Source organism: Mus pahari, chromosome 8 (genome assembly GCF_900095145.1).
Source record: "Mus pahari chromosome 8, PAHARI_EIJ_v1.1, whole genome shotgun sequence".
Classification (NCBI taxonomy): Eukaryota; Metazoa; Chordata; class Mammalia; order Rodentia; family Muridae; genus Mus; species Mus pahari.
In genome coordinates, this window is record NC_034597.1 from 110,717,972 (window position 1) to 110,723,971 (window position 6,000).

At 37.8% G+C, this 6,000-nt stretch overlaps 1 protein-coding gene and 1 non-coding gene across 2 annotated transcripts in view; both read left to right on the forward strand.

Annotated features, from left to right (window-relative positions):
• The window catches only part of Itgbl1 (integrin subunit beta like 1), a 233,355-nt gene that overhangs the window by 180,472 nt on the left and 46,883 nt on the right, over nt 1–6,000 (forward strand). The window lies entirely within an intron of this gene.
• Nucleotides 3,774–3,901, forward strand: LOC115064606. Its single transcript, XR_003844443.1, has one exon. It is a non-coding gene; the product is annotated as a small nucleolar RNA SNORA17 (small nucleolar RNA).

The following is a 6,000-nucleotide window of genomic DNA, read 5'->3' on the forward strand; positions in this document are numbered from 1 at the left end:
GTCCTTATTACCGGATGGAATATCTTCTGGCTATATGCCCAGGAGAGGTATTGCTGGATCATCTGGTAGTACAATGCCCAATTTTCTGAGGAACCACCAGACTGATTTCCAGAGTGGTTGTACAAGCTTGCAATCCCACCAGCAATGGAGGAGTGTTCCTTTTTCTCCACACTCTCACCAGCATCTGATATCACCTGAATTTTATCACTCACTGATAAGTGGATATTAGCCTAGAAACTTAGAATACCCAAGATACAATTTGCAAAACACATGAAACTCAAGAAGAAGGAAGACCAAAGTGTGGATACTTCGTCCCTCCTTAGAATGAGGAAGAAAATACCCATGTAAGGCGTTACAGGGACAAAGGTTGGAGCTGAGATGGAAGAAAGGACTATGTAGAGACTGCTCCATCTGTGGATCCATACCATAATCAACCACCAAACACACAGACTATTGCATATGCCAACAAGATTTTGCTGACATGACCCTGATATAGCTGTCTCTTGTGAGGCTATGCCAGTGCCTGGCAAATACAGAACTGATGCTCACAGTCATCTATTGGATGGAACACAGGGCCCCCAATGGTGGAGCTAGAGAAAGTAACTAAGGAGCTGAAGGGGTCTGTAACCCTATAGGAGTAACAGCAGTATGAACTAACCAGTACCTCCTGAGCTCATGTCTCTAGCTGCATATGTAGCAGAAGATGGCCTAATTGGCCATCATTGGGAGAGGCCCTTGGTATTGCGAAGATTATATGCCCCAGTACAGGTGAATGCCAGGGCCAAGAAGCAGGATTGGGTGGGTTGGGCAGCAGGGTCGGGGGAGGATATAAGGGACTTTCAGGATAATATTTGAATTGTAAATGAAGAAAATATATAATAAAAAAAAAAAAAAAAAAAAAAAAAAAAAAAAAACGTGTGTTGGGTTTGCAGTCCCATAGGAATAACAACAATATGAACTAACTAGTAACTCTAGAGCTTCATGGGACTAAACCACCAACCAAGGAAAACACATGGTGGAACTTGTGGCTCTAGCTGCATATGTAGCAGAGGATGGCCTAGTTGGTCATCAATTGGAAGGAGAGTCCTTGGTCCTTGGTCTCCAGTGTGGACATAGAACCTTCACAGGACCAAGGCAGGGTCAGGAAGCAAGAGTGGGTGGGTTGGTAACCAGGGGCGAGTCGGGAGTGATAGGGGGATTTCAGAGAGGAAACCAGGGAAGGGGATAACATTTGAAATGTAATAAAGAAAATATCAAATTAAAAAAATGTGTGTTGGTAAGGCATGTTTATTCTATGGTAAGTCTGTGAAAATGCATGCCTGAGGACACATTTACCCTCATATTCTAAGGATCTTACTTGGTTCTTAGAGTCATATGCATGTCTTGGGAAGGAAAAGGTGAAATACTATAAGTAAATAATATTCATTTGCCTTGTACTCAAAGAATGTAAATTTCTCATTGACTTCTGCTGTGTCTAGAAGAATGGTTGCCACCTCCCTGTGTACAAGGTTTTTGCAATACAGGTTTTATTTGTGTATATTTTGGGCTTGAATAAAACAAAATTTTGGACCCTAGGAAATAAAGGGACCTAAAGTATAGTTGTGCTGAGGATATCTCTCTTCCTCAGAAAAATTATCTGCAATAATTCCTTGATGTTACAGGATCGTTCATGAACTGCATCAGGATAAAAACCTGAAAGCTTCTATATAAGTATAGTAGGAAATTTGGACCCAGAAACTCTGAAATGAAGCAGTGGATGCCAGGAGTGGAAAAAAACATGCCCACTTCTTGATATATACAACAAGTATACATCAGTACAGCAAGAAATAAAATATTGTATATTTCCTGACACAATGCCTAAAAAAAATGAATTCAGAATAGAATCGTAAATGAATTCTGTATTCTTATTTTGCTTGCTGAGACTTCTCTTCACTGTAAGATAATTAAGTGGTAGAAACTGAGTGTGTATGATGAAGGTAAACAGAGTTGATTCCATAGTGGCTTCCCTTTTCATAAGGTTGAAGTGTCACCTTGGCATGGACCCTCCACTGTTTCTTTGTATATACCACAGTATAAGCCATTGGCAGTCATGAAAGGAATTCTTTGTGGGGTTTTCCACTGGGTTTCCTGCTTTAAATCTCTTTGCTGAGTTTCTCCATAAAGAAAGCTCTAGGGAAGCACCCTTTAAAGTATAATTGTTTTATGCAATATTTAATTTAAAATTTTTCTTAATATGAAGATATCTGCAACTTATATGAAAGATATATATTAAGGATTATTTGAGAGCTTTGACAAATAACTAACTCAAGTGAAAACTCCATTTATTTAAAAATTTGGAGGTATGTTTGTAGGTATTTGCTTGTTTGCTTGAGAAACCAGTCATCCTACTGCCTCAGACTCAAGCATGGTTAATTTAAAATTTTACAAATTAATTAGATGAATGATTTTTATATAATAGTTTAGTTTTAGTAAAGATTCACCATGAAGAACACACTCTAGTTTGTTGTATTATTTGTGTCATTGTGAACAATATATCCATAATAGAAAATATACTTTGTGAACCAGTAGATTAATTTCCTTTAACTAGTCAAATATTAAAATGTAAATATTATATACCTAGTTTTTTTTCTTTTCAGTTCTAATTTGGAAATATTATTGGATTGCAAATAAAGTTGGATGCTGAGCTACTCTAAAATGAAACAAAATATTTTTCCAATGATCAGTGAAAGATATGAGCAACATTCATTCTCTAAAATGTTCTGTTTTTAGTCCAATCAGGTCACATAGTTTCTCTCCTTGTTTCCAGATCCCCTAGTGGAATTATCAGCCTTTTATTCTGTACAAAGTAAGATCCAGCAAGGGAAAAGTTGCCTTTACTACCAGTACTTGAGGTAGCATGTCCATTGAGCCAGGAAGTGTGGGAAAGAGTAAAATATCCAAAGGTACCACATTATGAGGAACAAAAAAAGACTTGACATAATAAGTAACTAGGGCTGGAGAGATGGCTCTTGGGTTAAAAGTACTGACTGCTCTTCCAGAGGTCCTGAGTTCAATTCCCAGAAACTGCATGGTGGCTCACAACTATCTATAATGGGATATGATGCACTCTTCTAGTGTGTGTCTGAAGACAGCTGCAGTGTACTCATATAAATAAAAAAAAAGTGTATCTTTAAAAACAAAAAGTAACTAACATGTTTATTGGAACATCAGGTAATCTGGTGAGCTTGAAAGCCAAAATTGAATATCAAATTTGAATTTGAAGGAATATGGATCCCATTGTCAAAGAAATTGAAGATACCTTGCTATTGAGAAACAGCTCCAAAAGCAGTCTGGCTACATTCACCTACTTGTTGATGGCAGAGAGGAAATCTAGAATTAAGTTTGGTGTTTACCATAGATGGAGGTGAATTATTGCAAGAGAATCATTGAGCAATCCAGAGTCCTTACAGTATCCTACATTCAATAACATTAAATACAAGTTTAAAAAACAAACAAGGCAAAAAACTGCTAAGACTGTTAAGATGTTAGAAACAGATATATGTGTTTCTGAAATGTTGTAATTATCACATGTGCACAATTAATATTTGAACAAATAATCAGCTTTAGATTTTCAACAGATATTTAGATGCAATGTGTATAGGATGAGATTTGGGTAATACAGGAAGAACACAAGAGTTAGATTTTAAAGAAGATTAACAACATGGGAAGAAAATCTTTAAAACTATATACATATTTAATGATAAATATTAAAAAGCTTTCTTACAAGAAATGAAGCTGCCCTAGAAGTGTTACAAGTGTGGCTGCTGTGTCACGGGTGCATCAGAATATGGCAAAGAGAGAGGCTATGTCTATAGTTAGTGTTCAGACCTGTGAACATCTCAATGATTAGTAGTCTACCACGCCCAGGAAAAAGTGAGCTCAAGAAGACCATCAGACCTATGTCATGCGGCCCAAACAGGGAGATAGCAGTCTGATGCTATGTATGCTTGGGAGAGGGGCAGATCATACCCAAGATGACCCCTGCCCAGTACTATAATGCATGAGCAGGGCATAGCACACTTGAGTTCACTCCTGGCGTATCCCCAGACACTCAGAGACCCTGGGTAACAGTAAGAAGAGCAAATAAGTGGAGGAGAAATTGAAGAGAAACAGAAGAATATATGCACAATGAAGAGAAGCAGAACTGGATATTTGAGGGTAATAAGGACAATCTTGATGCCAGTAGCTGATGATGCCACCTGGTACTATGGTGAGATCATGGCCTGTGCTGACACCTGGGGCCATGTGTGGGTCTGTGACCTTTCAGTGGCAGAGGTGGGTAACCCACCAAAGGCCAGGCAGATGTCCCTGGTCTGAGCTGCCACTTGGAGACCTATTGGTGTCTGAGGGTGATACAGAAGTGGCCATGTACCTCAAGTGGACATCATGGGAGAGCCAGCTCTGGAGTCATGAGAGAAGGAGAGCTGACCTAATTAGCTTTAGTACTCCAGAGAGCAGTCTTGAACATCTCAGGAGTTATGAGTAAAGTGGCCTCTAGGGTATGAGTGTGAGAGAGCTGGCCCTGGCACTTGTCTTCTGTGTCTACTATAAATGTGTATGTCTTTAGATTAACATATTAGAAATGAGACAGCTATCTAAAATTTAAAGACTTTAAAATGAAACATGACTAAAATTATGACTTACATATTTTCCTCTTAATAAGAATGATAATTTCCATTTTAGGATATTGTTAGCTTTTGAACATCTGCTCACTTCTGTTGTTTATGTTTTTTAATTTTTATTGAAATTCAAATCTAATATATATTTTCATTGTGTACTGGGAGACAATTCAGAACTCCAGGAGGTATCTTTGTTTCATTTAAAGAAAGAGTTCATTAAAGTACTAGAATCAGAATCTTGTGTTGGTGCTTGCATATGCAAGAAATTATATTAAATATTTACTTTTGTATTCTTGATTATTTTTCTCAATTAGGTTATGGGATTCATATAAGCAAAGTCTTCAAATAAATGGTGGCAGAAATTTAAGAGTGCCGATCTTGGTTACCTTTAGAATTAGAAAGAGTTTTTAAAATTATTTTCAAGGTTGTGGCCTTGTGGATGATATTTCTCATGGGCATCTGCACTTGTTTAGACACAGTCTTTTTCAGTCAAATGAGGTAATGTCTGATCTCCTGCCCACCTTTGCCACAACCTCATTGCAGATCTTTGCCTCTCAGTCTCTTGGCTCTAAGAACATCACAGTTTGTCCTCCAGGTCAACCTTTCCACTGCACCTCCAGTGAGCTTTGATCTATGTATTCTCCGAATTGCTTCCAATAATTCTGATAATCTTGGCAAAAATCCAAATTCAATTTTATAACTTTTCAACTTAAAGTTTATGAAGGTTTAGGAATGATTACATATTCTGGTCATCTGCCACACCCACTTTAATCAGCTTCAACTCATTGAAGGATCTTTGTTTCAAGAAACTGAAAACTTGTTCTATATTGTGAACAAGTTTCACTCTTATCAAATTGTTCCCTACCAGGAAGGATGATTTGTTTGCTTAGCCCAGTGAAGTGTCTATTGCCCCAGAAATAGTGAGAGTAAGAATGAGAGTGCTAGGGGAAGGAGATTATATGGTGGTGTTTTTTGTTTTGTTTTGTTAATTGAATGACCTCTGATGGGCAAACATAGCCAAGTATCAAGTTTCTTACTAGATCAACAAGTGCCCAAAAGTTTTTTGGTTAAAGTAAATGTACCTGAAGCCTCAGAATGTGTCTAAATTTTAAATGTGTGTAACATGGGTTGCAAAGAGTCCATTTATTTTTTTTTAATTTTTTAAAAATTTATTTATTATTATTTTCTTTATTTACATTTCAAATGCTATCCCGAAAGTTCCCTATACCCCACCCCCGCCCCTGTCCCCCCTACCCACCCACTCCCACTAATTGGCCCTGGCCTTCCCCTGTGCTGGGTCATATAAAGTTTACAAGACCAAGGGGCCTCTCTTCCCAATGAT